Raw genomic sequence first — 12,397 nt, forward strand, 5'->3', positions numbered from 1 at the left:
ATCCCTTACTTGAATAATAAGAGCATAGAAGTAGGAGTATACTACCAACCACCTGACCAGATTAGTGATTGTGAAATGTTCTGGGAGATTAGAGACTACAAAAATAGAAAACACAATAAAATGGGGAATTTCAATTATTCCCATATTGACTGGGTACATGTCACCTCAGTACAGGATGCAGAGATAAAGTTTCTAGACACCATTAATAGCTGCTGTGACAGGTTGGGTCACAGAGACCCCCTTGGGACTGCCTCTGAACCCATTTTCCCTGGCAAATTGGGACTTCAGTATCTTGCCTTGTTGAGCCAGACACACTAGCCTGCTACAAACATGGCCCCAGGTCTGAACCACATCCCCCAAAAGCTGCAAGCTTAACTGAAAACAGCTTAAGAAGTGCTCCTGTCTCCAACACCCAGATACCCAGTTCCCAATGGGGTCCAAACCCCAAATAAATCAGTTTTATTCTATATAAAGCTTATACAGGGTAAACTCATAAATTATTTGCCCTCTATAACACTGATAGAGAGATATGCTCAGCTGTTTGCTCCCCCAGGAATTAATTACTTGCTCTGGGTTAATTAATAAGTAAGAAGTGATTTTATTAAATATAAAAAGTAGGATTTAAGTGGTTCCAAGTAATAACAGACAGAACAAAATAAATTACCAAGCAAAATAAAATAAAACACGCAAATCTAAGCCTAATACAGTAGGAAACTAAATGCAGGTAAATCTCACCCTCAGAGATGGTCCAATAAACTTCTTTTACAGACTAGACTCCTTCCTAGTCTGGGTCCAGCAATCACTCACCCACCCGTAGTTACTGTCCTTTGTTCTAGTTTCTTTCAGGCATCTCTTTGGGGGTGGAAAAGCTATCTTCTGAGCCAGCTGAAGACAAAATGGAGGGGCTTCCAGGGCCTTATATGGTCTTTTTCTTGTGTTACCACACAGCCACAAGATGGGGTCTCTAGCCATCTGGGCAAGTCACATGTCTATGAATGATTCAGCTTTTTGCAGGCTGATGTCATTGTTTACATGTTAGTTTGAACATTCCCAGGAAAGCTCAGTTGGATTGGTGTCTCCCAAAATCCATCGTTAGTTAAGTACTCCCAATTACTTGAATAACCCCTTCATACTATGTTGACCAAATCTGCCTTATGTGCTTCCTACAGCAAACACTTTAAATACAAGCATAGAGCCACCGCTCATAACTTCAGATATAAAAATGATACATGCATACAAATAGGATGAATATATTCAGTAGATCATAACTTTTGCAAAGATATGTTATGTGGCATATCTAGCATAAAACATATTCCAGTTATGTCATATTTACACTCATATGCATATTTCTATAAAGCATTATGGGGTGCAACATCACAACTGTTTCTTGGAGCAGCTAGTCCTGGAACCCACAAGGGGAAAGGGAATTCTTGATTTAGTCTTAAGTGGAGCACAGGATCTGGTACAAGAGATGAAGAAACTGAACTTCCCAGTAACAGCATCCATAATATTAATATAATTAAATTTAACATCCTGGAGGGTGGCGGCAAATACCAAAGAAGTCCACCACAGTAGCATTTAACTTCAGAAAGGGGAACTACACAAAAAATGAAGAAGCTAGCTGAATGGAAATTAAAAGATACAGTCACTGCAAGCTGCATGGAAACTTTTTTAAAACATAGTAAGGGAGGCTCAAATTAAATGTATAACCCAAATTAAAAACAAATAGTAAGAAGAGAAAAAAAATACCACCATGGCTAAGCAACAGAGTTAAAAGAAGCAGTTAGAGGCAGAAAGTCAGCCTTTAAAAACTGGAAGTCAGATCCTATGAAGGAAACTAGAAAGGAGCATAAACTCTGGCAAGCCAAAAAAGAATTAGAAGAACAACTAGTAAAAGATTCAAAAACTATCAACATTTTTAAAGTACATCCAAAGCAGGAAGCCTACCAAACAATCAGTGGGGCCACTGGACTGTTGAGGTGCTAAAGGAGCACTCAAGGAAGACAAGGCCATTGCAGAGAAGCTAAATGACTTCTTTGCATCTGTCTTCACTGCAGAGGATGTGAGAGAGATTCCATAACTAAACCATTCTTTTTAGGTGACAAATCTGAGGACCTGTCATAAATATAAAGGGAAGGGTAAACACGTTTAAAATCCCTCCTGGCCAGAGGAAAAACCCTTTCACCTGTAATGGGTTAAGAAGCTAGGATAACCTCGCTGGCACCTGACCAAAATGACCAGTGAGGAGACAAGATATTTTCAAAGCTGGAGTGGGGGAGAAACAAAGGCTTTCTCTGTCTGTGGGATGCTTTTGCCGGGAACAGAAAAGGAATGGAGTCTTAGAATTTAGTAAGTAATCTAGTTAGATATGCATTAGATTCTGTTTTGTTTAAAGGGCTGATAAAATAGCAGTGCTGAATGGAATGTATATTGCTGTTTTTGTGTCTTTTTGTAACTTAAGGTTTTGAGGGATTCTAATTTTGAGGGATTTAGAGGGATTGTCTACGTTTTGAATCTGATTACCCTGTAAGCTATTTACCATCCTGATTTTGCAGAGGTGATTCTTTTACTTTTTTCTTCAATTACAATTCTTCCTTTAAGAACCTGATTGCTTTTTCATTATTCTTAAGATCCAAAGGTTTGGGTCTGTGTTCACCTATGCAAATTGATGATGACTTTTTTCAAGCCTTCCCCAGGAAAGGGGGTGTAGGGTTTGGGGAGGATTTTGGGGGGGAAAGATGTTTCCAAGCGGGCTCTTTCCCTGTTATATATCTGTTAGACATTTGGTGGTGGCAGCAATAAAGTCCAAGGGCAAAAGGTAAAATAGTTTGTACCTTGGGGAAGTTTTAACCTAAGTTGGTAAAAATAAGCTTAGGGGGGTTTCATGCAGGTCCCCACATCTGTACCCTAGAGTTCAGAGTGGGGAAGGAACCTTTACAGGACCTGTCCCAGATTGAGGTGTTGATAGAGGAGGTTTACAACAAATTGATAAATTAAACAGTAATAAGTCACCAAGACCAGATGTTATTCACCTAAGAGTTCTAAAGGAACTAAAATATGAAATTGCAGAACTACTAACTGTGGTTTGTAACCTATTTCTGAAATCAGCTGCTTCTTCTGGAGGATAGCTAATGTTATGCCAATTTTTAAAAAATCCAGAGGTGATCCTGACCATTATAGGCCAGTAAGTCTAACTTCAGTACCAGGCAAATTGGTTGAAAGTATAGTAAGGGACAGAGTTATCAGACACATAGATGAACAGGTTTTGTTGGGGAAGAATCAATATGGCTTTTGTAAAGAAAAATCATGCCTCAGCAAACTATTAAAATTCTTTAAGTGTGTCAGCAAACATGGACAAGCATGATCCAGTGGATATAGTGTATGTAGACTTTCAGAAAGCTTTTGAAAAGATCCCTCACCAAAAGGTCATATGTAAAGTAAGCAGTCATGGTATAAGAGGGGAGGTTCTCTCATGGATCAGTGACTGGTTAAAGGACTGGAAATAAAGGGTAAGAATAAATTATCAGTTTTCAGAATGGAGAGAGGTAAATAGCAAAGGTCTCCAGGGATCTTACTCCTGGGGGAATTCTGTGCCAAAAAATTAAAAATTCTGCACACAATATTTTTAAATTATGCAAAATTCTGAAAATTCTATTTGTTAAAATAACACTATATAATCATGACAGTTTCAACTGTTTTGATCATTTATTTCAAAATACCTGTCAGCAAGCATGTCTGTAACAATACAGACACACACAAAAATTCCTCCAGGAGTAGAGGGTTAAAGAACCCCCTATGACAACCCAGTTCCTGTTTCTCTGCCCCCTCCCCACCAGCCCAAACACTTACACCCCTGCGCAACCTAGAGTCCAGCCGCTGTCCCCCCACTATTCTTGTGGCCCAGAGACTCACATCCCATACCCCCAAGAGCCCAGGGATCCAGAGGGAGAAACAGCCCGATGCTGGGTCCTTCCTGGGATTGCATGGAGTTTCCTGTGCACTGCCATCTCTTTCCTTCAGGACATGCTGGGAACTGCATCTGTCAAGAACCCTCAAGCTCCTCTCCCTGCCCCCCATCCCCAGCAGTGTCTCCTACTTGCGAACTTGGCTTTACCGGGTCCAGCAGCCCCAGTGACAGCCAGCAACTCTGCAGCCCATTTCGGGGGTGGGGGAGGAAGGAAATTCTCATGCACAACATTAATTTCTGCAAAATTCTGCATTGCGCTGTCAAGGTTCCTTCCCCACTCTGAACTATAGGGTATAGGAGTGGGAACCTGCATGAAAAACTCCCTAAGCTTATTTTTACCAGATTAGGTTAAAACTTCCCCAAGGTACAAACTGTTTTACCTTTGTCCCCTGGACTTTATTGCTGCCACCACCAAGTGTCTAACAAATATATAACAGGGAAAGAGCCCGCTTGGAAAAGTCTTTCCTCCAAAATCCCCCCAAGCCCTACACCCCCTTTCCTGGGGAAGGTTTGATAAAAATCCTCACCAAATTGCATAGGTGAACACAGACCCAAACCCTTGGATCTTAAGAACAAGGAAAAAGCAATCAGGTTTTTAAAAGAAGAATTTTAATTGAAGAAAAAGTAAAAGAATCACCTATGTAAAATCAGGATACAGGGTAATCAGATTCAAAACATAGAGAATCCCTTGAGGCAAAACCTTAAGTTACAAAAAGACAAAAACAGGAATATACATTCCATTCAGCACAACTTATTTTATCAGCCATTTAAACAAAACAGAATCTAAGGCATATCTTACTAGATTGCTTATTAACTCTTTTCAGGAGTTCTGACCTGCATTCCTGCTCTGGTCCTGGCAAAGGCAAAACACACACAGAGAGAACCTTTGTTTCTCCCCCCCTCCAGCTTTGAAAGTATCTTGTCTCCTCATTGGTCGTTTTGGTCAGGTGCCAGCGAGGTTATCCTAGCTTCTTAACCCTTTACAGGTGACAGGGTTTAAAAGGTGTTTACCCTTCCCTTTATATTTATGACACGCCCCCCAAATCACAGATAGGGTGAAACGCTGGCTGTGATTTCTTCCTGGAGCTCTAGGAGAAAACAGAGTTAATAAGACATTTGCACCTCTAAATATACTACCAAGTATATAAAGACTAACAATATTTTCCACATCTCAAGGATGATTTTAACCAGTTGATTCTGGGAAACTTTCATGGGAGAGTGCATCAACCACTTTGTTAGAAGCTCCTGAGAGGTGTTGGATGTCGAAATCAAAATCTTGGATAGCTAAACTCCACCGAATAAGTTTTTTGTTATTTCCCGTGGCGGTATGAAGCCACTGTAGCGCAGCATGGTCAGTTGGCAGGTGGAACCGCTACCCCAAACATATGGGCGTAGCTTTTCCAAAGCATAGACAATGGCATAACATTCTTTTTCACTGACTGATCAGTTTCTTTCCCTCTCAGACAGCTTCTTGCTGAGAAACACTGCAGGGTGGAATTCTTGATCTGGTCCTTCCTGCATTAAAACTGCTCCTACACCACATTCGGATGCATCTGTGGTTACTAGGAACGGTTTGTCAAAATCTGGGGCCCTTAGCACGGGTCAGACATGAGTGTCGCTTTAAGCTGGTTAAGGGCCTTCTGACGCTCTTCAGTCCACTGAACGGCATTTGGCTGTTTCTTTTTAGGTCTGTCAGTGGGGCAGCGATTTGGCTGTATTGCGGTACAAATCGCCTGTAATAACCGGCCAAGCCTAAGAAGGATTGGACCTGTTTCTTTGACTTTGGGACAGGCCACTTTTGGATAGTATCCACTTTGGCCTGTAAGGGGTTGATAGTTTCTTGACCCACCTGGTGTCCAAGGTGAGTCACTCTGTTTAAGCCTATTTGACACTTCTTAGCCTTAACAGTTAGTCCTGCCTCCCTTATGTGTTCAAAAACTTTTTGTAGATGTTCCAGGTGTTCTGCCCAGGAATATGAAAATATGGCCACATCATCAAGGTAGGCAACTGCATATTCTCCTAATCCCGCTAGGAGACCACCTACAAGTCTTTGGAAGGTGGCGGGTGCCTTCCGCAGCCTGAAAGAGAGTACATTAAATTCATACAGCCCAACGTGTGGTGAAGGCTGACCTTTCCTTGGCGGATTCATCTAGTGGTGCCTGCCAGTACCCCTTGGTTAAGTCAAAGGTAGAGATGAACTGGGCGCATCCCAGTTTCTCTAATAGTTTATCTGTGCATGGCACTGGATAGTTGTCTGGGCGAGTTACAACATTTAGCTTATGGTAGTCCACGCAAAAATGTATTTCCCCATCTGGTTTGCGAACTAGAACCACTGGAGATGCCCATGCACTGCCAGAGGGGTGGATTACACCCATCTGTAGCATATCCTAGATCTCCCATTCTATAGCAGTTTTAGCGTGAGGAGACACCCGGTAAGGTTGGATTTTAATTGGGTGAGCATTACCTGTGTCAATGGAGTGGTATGCCCGTTCAGTCAGTCCTGGGGTGGCTGAGAACGTCGGCGCGTATCTAGTACACAGCTCCTTGATCTGCTGTCACTGCATAGGCCCAAGGGTCATGGAGAGGTTCACCTCTTCCACGCCACCAGCACTTTTCCCTTCGTAGTAGACACCTTCAGGCCACTCAGCGTCATCTCCTCCCTGGGCTGTAAACTGACAAACCTTTAATTCTCTGGAATAAAAGGGCTTTAGAGAATTAATATGGTACACCTTAGGCTTTCGGTTGGACGTGGGGAATGCTATGAGTTAATTAACAGCTCCCAGGCACTCCTGGACCGTGAATGGCCCTTTCCACGACACTTCCATTTTATGTGCCTGGAGCGCCTTTAAGACCATGACCTGGTCCCCTACTTTGAAGCAACACTCTCTGGCATGTTTATCATACCAGGCTTTTTGATCTTTTTGAGTATCCTTTAGGTTTTCTTTAGCAAGGGCTAAAGAGGTTCGGAGGGTGTTCTGTAGGTTGGTTACAAAGTCCAGAATGTTAGTTCCTGGAGAAGGTGTGAACCCCTCCCATTGCTGCTTCACCAACTGTAATGGCCCCTTAACCTCGTGGCCATATACAAGTTCAAATGGTGAAAACCCTAAACTGGGATGTGGTACAGCTCTGTAGGCAAAGAGCAACTGCTGCAACACTAGGTCCCAATCATTGGAGTGCTTATTTATGAATTTACGTATCATGGCCCCCAAAGTCCCATTAAATTTCTCCACCAGGCCATTTGTTTGATGATGGTAAGGGGTGGCAACCAAGTGATTCACCCCATGAGCTTCCCAAAGTTTCCATAGTTCCTGCCAGGAAATTAGTTCCTGCATCTGTGAGGATGTTGGAGGGCCAACCTACCCTGGCAAAAATGTCTGCTAGTGCCTGGCACACACTTTTAGCCCTGGTGTTGCTTAGAGCTACTGCTTCCGGCCATCGGGTGGCAAAATCCATGAAAGTCAGTATGTACTGCTTTCCTCTGGGTGTCTTTTTTGGAAAAGGACCCAAAATATCCACAGCTACTCGCTGAAATGGAACTTCAATGATGGGGAGTGGCTGGAAGGGGGTTTTGACCTGGTCTTGAGGTTTTTCCACTTTTTAGTATACCTCACAAGACCGGACATAGGTAGAAACATCCTTGCTCATTCTCTCCCAGTGGAATGACCTTCCCAAACGGTCTTTGGTCCTGTTCACCCCAGCAAGGTCACTAGGATGATCGTGGGCCAAGCTCAAGAGCTTTACCTGGTACTTAGTTGGAACTACCAACTGTCTCTGAGGATGCCAGTCTTCCTGGTGTACACCAGAAAGAGTTTCCTTGTATAAAAGTCCTCTTTCGACAACAAACCTGGATCGATTAGAAGAGCTGAGAGGCGGTGGGTTGCTCCCAGCCCCCGTCCAAGCTCTCTGGAGGCTTTCATCTGCTTCCTGTTCGGTCTGGAACTGTTCCCTTGATGCTGGAGACATCAGTTCCTCATTGGATTGTGGACCTAGGCTTGGTCCCTCTGGAAGCGATGTAGGGGATGAGGCTGTTTCCATTGACTGTGAACCTCTCTCCGCTGGTGCACTATGTTGGGGTTCAGGCTCTGACTGAGCCTCTTGTGTAGGGTTATTGGCTGCTGCCGGTTCCAGTTCTGGGACTGGATCCACTATTGCTGTTATAGATGCTGTCATGGGGTCCGGTTCCATCACCTCTGACTGGGTCCTGGTAGAAGTTTCCGGAACAGAGCTAGGCATGACAGCTTGCTTAGCCTGACTGCGGGTGACCATTCCCACCCTCTTGGCTAGCTTCCCATGATTGGCCAAGTCTTCCCCCAACAGCATGGGGATGGGATAACCATCATATACTGCAAAAGTCCATGTTCCTGACCAGCCCTTGTACTGGACAGGCAACTTGGCTGTAGGCAAATTGAAAGAGTTGGACTTGAAGGGTTGAATTGTCACTTGGATCTCTGGGTCGATTAAATTGGGGTCCACTAAGGAAGCATAGCTGACGCTTGTGCTCCAGTGTCCCTCCATGCAGTGACCTCCTTCCCGCCCACACTCACAGTTTCCCTCTGCTCCGAAGGTATCTGGGAGGTATCTGGGCCTGAGGACCTCTGGTGTGATTCCGGTGCAATGAACTGTAATCGGTTGGGGTTCTTGGGGCAGTTGGCCTTTACATGCCCTGGCTCGTTACATTTAAAACATCGTCCAGCTGATGGGTCACTGGGGTGAGGTGGGTTGCTGGAGAACAGTGCAGCAGAACGATAAGGTGTCTGGAGTATTCCTTGGTGTATAGATGGGGCCTTGGGCTGCCCCCGGTAGTAGGGTGTGGTCTGAGGGTATCCCTTCTGGTATCCACTCCAACTGCGACCAGGGTTGTTCCTCTCTCCTCCCTCCACCCATTTTGTTCCGGCTTGCCCTGCCTCTCTGGCAGTCTGGGACTGCTCATATCGATCAGCATAAAAAGCAAGACTTTCTGCTGAGTCCATTTCCTTATTCCATAAACACTGTTTTATTTCCTCCTTGGACATATTCAGGAATTGCTCCTGAGCTATCAAATCACACATTCTGTTAAAGCTAGTGACACCCCTTCCTTGGACCCATTTATCTAACAGATCCTTCATCTGGTTTAGATAAGCCACATTACTTAGTCCAGGCCCTCTCTTAAGGGTTCAAAATTTTACTCTGTATGTTTCAGATGTAATTTGAAATTGTTTTAAAACCAAATCCTTGAACTTATTATAGTCAGAAGCCTCATCAATAGGCATCTTATTGAATATGTCCAGAACTCTTCCAGTCAATTTTGTGACCAATGTGGTCATCTTGTGAGCTTCAGGAATTTTATGGAGAGTGCACAGTCTCTCAAAGGTGAGAAAATATTTAGCAATATCACTGGATTCACCATACTGTGGACATAGTCGCTCCCATTTGTGGATTGTTGTGGAAAGATTGTCAGGGTTATCCAGTAGATTCTGCTCAGCCCTTACCTTCTCCATTTCCAGTGCATGCTTCCTCTCTTTTTCCTTCTCCTCCAGTTCTTTTTCCCTTGCCTCCATAGCTCTCCTGTGGGCAACCTCTAGGGCTTTTTCTGCCTCTTTCGCTGCCTCCAGTCTGGTTAACTCCAATTTGTGCTGTGCCTTGGTTTCTGTCATGTTAGCCTCTCTGTTTTTAACTTACATTACACCCAAGAGTTAGAAATAAAACAAACAAACAAACAAACAAAAAACTTGGCTTGTCAAAAAAAAAACATATATAGGTTATGTTGTAACTGGATTCCTGTGTTCTCTGATAGTGATTGTCAGCCTACAGAAAAATCCTTAAAAAACCGTAACACCTCTGTCTCCAGGCAAATAGACAGAAAACCCCTCTAGTTGCTCTTAGCTTAAAAAAACCAACTTCAGGTCTGTGAAGACTTTTGAATTTCCCTGCAGGAGATTAACTACCCCGCCTTTAGGTAGAGAAAACTCCAGCTCACAAAAGACAATTCCCTTTTGTCTCTGCTCTGGCCCCCATGCAGAGACAAAAAAAAACTCTAACTGCTTTCAGCTTAAAACCTGCTTTCCAGCAGCCCAAAGGAAAACAAATATTTCCTTTTAAAATCTTTGCTTCTGGTTCAAAACATCTCAAAATGATCTCAAGTTAATCTCGCTGCTCTGCCACTATGTCAAGGTTCCTTCCCCACTCTGAACTCTAGGGTACAGATATGGGGACCGGCATGAAAACCCCCCTAAGCTTGTTTTTACCAGTTTAGGTTTAAACTTCCCCAAGGTATAAACTATTTTACTTTTTGCCCCTGGCTTTTATTGCTGCCACCACTGAGCGTCTAACAAATATATAACAGGGAAAGAGCCCATTTGGAAACGTCTTTCCCCCCAAAATCCTGCCAAGCCCTACACCCCCTTTCGTGGGGAAAGCTTGATAAAAATCCTCACCAATTTGCATAGGTGAACACAGACCCAAACCTTGGATCTTAAGAACAAGGAAAAAGCAATCAGGTTTTTAAAAGAAGAATTTTAATTGAAGAAAAAGTAAAAGAATCACCTCTGCAAAATCAGGATGGTAAATACCTTACAGGGTAATCAGATTCAAACATAGGGAATCCCTCTAGGCAAAACGTTAAGTTACAAAAAGACACAAAAACAGGAATATACATTCCATTCAGCAAAACTTATTTTATCAGCCATTTAAACAAAACAGAATCTAACACATATCTAACTAGATTGCTTATTAACCCTTTACAGGAGTTCTGACCTGCATTCCTGCTCTGGTCCTGGCAAAGGCAAAACACACACAGAGAGAACCTTTGTTTCTCCCCTCCCTCCAGCTTTGAAAGTATCTTGTCTCCTCATTGGTCGTTTTGGTCAGGTGCCAGCGAGGTTATCCTAGTTTCTTAACCCTTTACAGGTGAAAGGGTTTTTCCTCTGGCCAGGAGGGATTTAAAGGTGTTTACCCTTCCCTTTATATTTATGACAATTCTGCATTGTGCAGTGGTGAAGAATTTCCCAGGAGTAGGATCTGTACTGGGACCAGTGTTCAACATATTCATAAATGATCTGGAAAAAGAGGTGAACAGTGAAGTGGCAAAATTTGCAGACGATGCAGAATTACTCAAGATAGGTAAGTCCAAAGCTGACTGCGAGGCGTTAAAAAGGATCTCGCAAAACTGAGTGACTGGACAACAAAATGGCAGATGAAATTGAATATTGATAATTGCTAAGTAATGAACATTGGAAAACAGAATCCCATCTATACATGCAAAATAATGGAGCATAAATTAGCTGTTACCACTCCAGAACGTGATCTTGGAGTCCTTGTGTATAGTTATTTGAAAACATCTGCACAATGTGCAGTGAGAGTCATAAAAGCTAAGAGAATGTTAGGAACCATGAGGAAAAGGATGGATATGAAGACAATTAATATCATAATGATAATATATAAATCCATGGTATGTCCACACCTTGAATACTGCATGCAGTTCTCATTCATAGATTCATAGATTCATAGATACTAAGGTCAGAAGGGACCACTCTGATCATCTAGTCCGACCTCCTGCACAGCGCAGGCCACAGAATGTCACCCACCACTCCTATGAAAAACCTCACCCATGTCTGAGCTATTGAAGTCCTCAAATCATGGTTCAAAACTTCAAGGAGCAGAGAAGCCTCCCTCCAGTCAACCATGCCCCATGCTACAGAGGAAGGCGAAAAACCTCCAGGGCCTCTCCAATCTGCCCTGGAGGAAAATTCCTTCCCGACCCCAAATATGGCAATCAGCTAAACCCTGAGCATATGGGCAAGATTCACCAGCCAGATACCAGGAAAGAATTTTCTATAGTAACTCAGATCCCATCCATCTAATATCCCATCTCAGGGGATTTGGCCTATTTACCCTGAATATTTAAAGATCAGTTACTTACCAAAATCCCATTATCCCATCATACCATCTCCTCCATAAACTTATCGAGTAGAATCTTAAAACCAGATAGATCTTTTGCCCCCACTGCTTCCCTTGGAAGGTTATTCCAAAACTTCACTCCTCTGATGGTTAAAAACCTTCGTCTGATTTCAAGTCTAAACTTCCTGGTGGCCAGTTTATACCCATTTGTTCTTGTGTCCACATTGGTGCTGAGCTGAAATAATTCCTCTCCCTCTCCTATATTTATCCCTCTGATATATTTATAGAGAGCAATCATATCTCCCCTCAACCTTCTTTTAGTTAGGCTAAACAAGCCAAGCTCCTTAAGTCTCCTTTCATAAGACAAGTTTTCCATTCCTCGGATCATCCTAGTAGCCCTTCTCTGTACCTGCTCCAGTTTGAATTCATCCTTTTTAAACATGGGAGACCAGAACTGCACACAGTATTCTAGGTGAGGTCTCACCAGTGCCTTGTATAACGGTACTAAAACCTCCTTATCCCTACTGGAAATGCCTCTCCTGATGCATCCCAAAC

Source organism: Dermochelys coriacea, chromosome 9 (assembly GCF_009764565.3).
Source record: "Dermochelys coriacea isolate rDerCor1 chromosome 9, rDerCor1.pri.v4, whole genome shotgun sequence".
NCBI classification, from domain to species: domain Eukaryota; kingdom Metazoa; phylum Chordata; order Testudines; family Dermochelyidae; genus Dermochelys; species Dermochelys coriacea.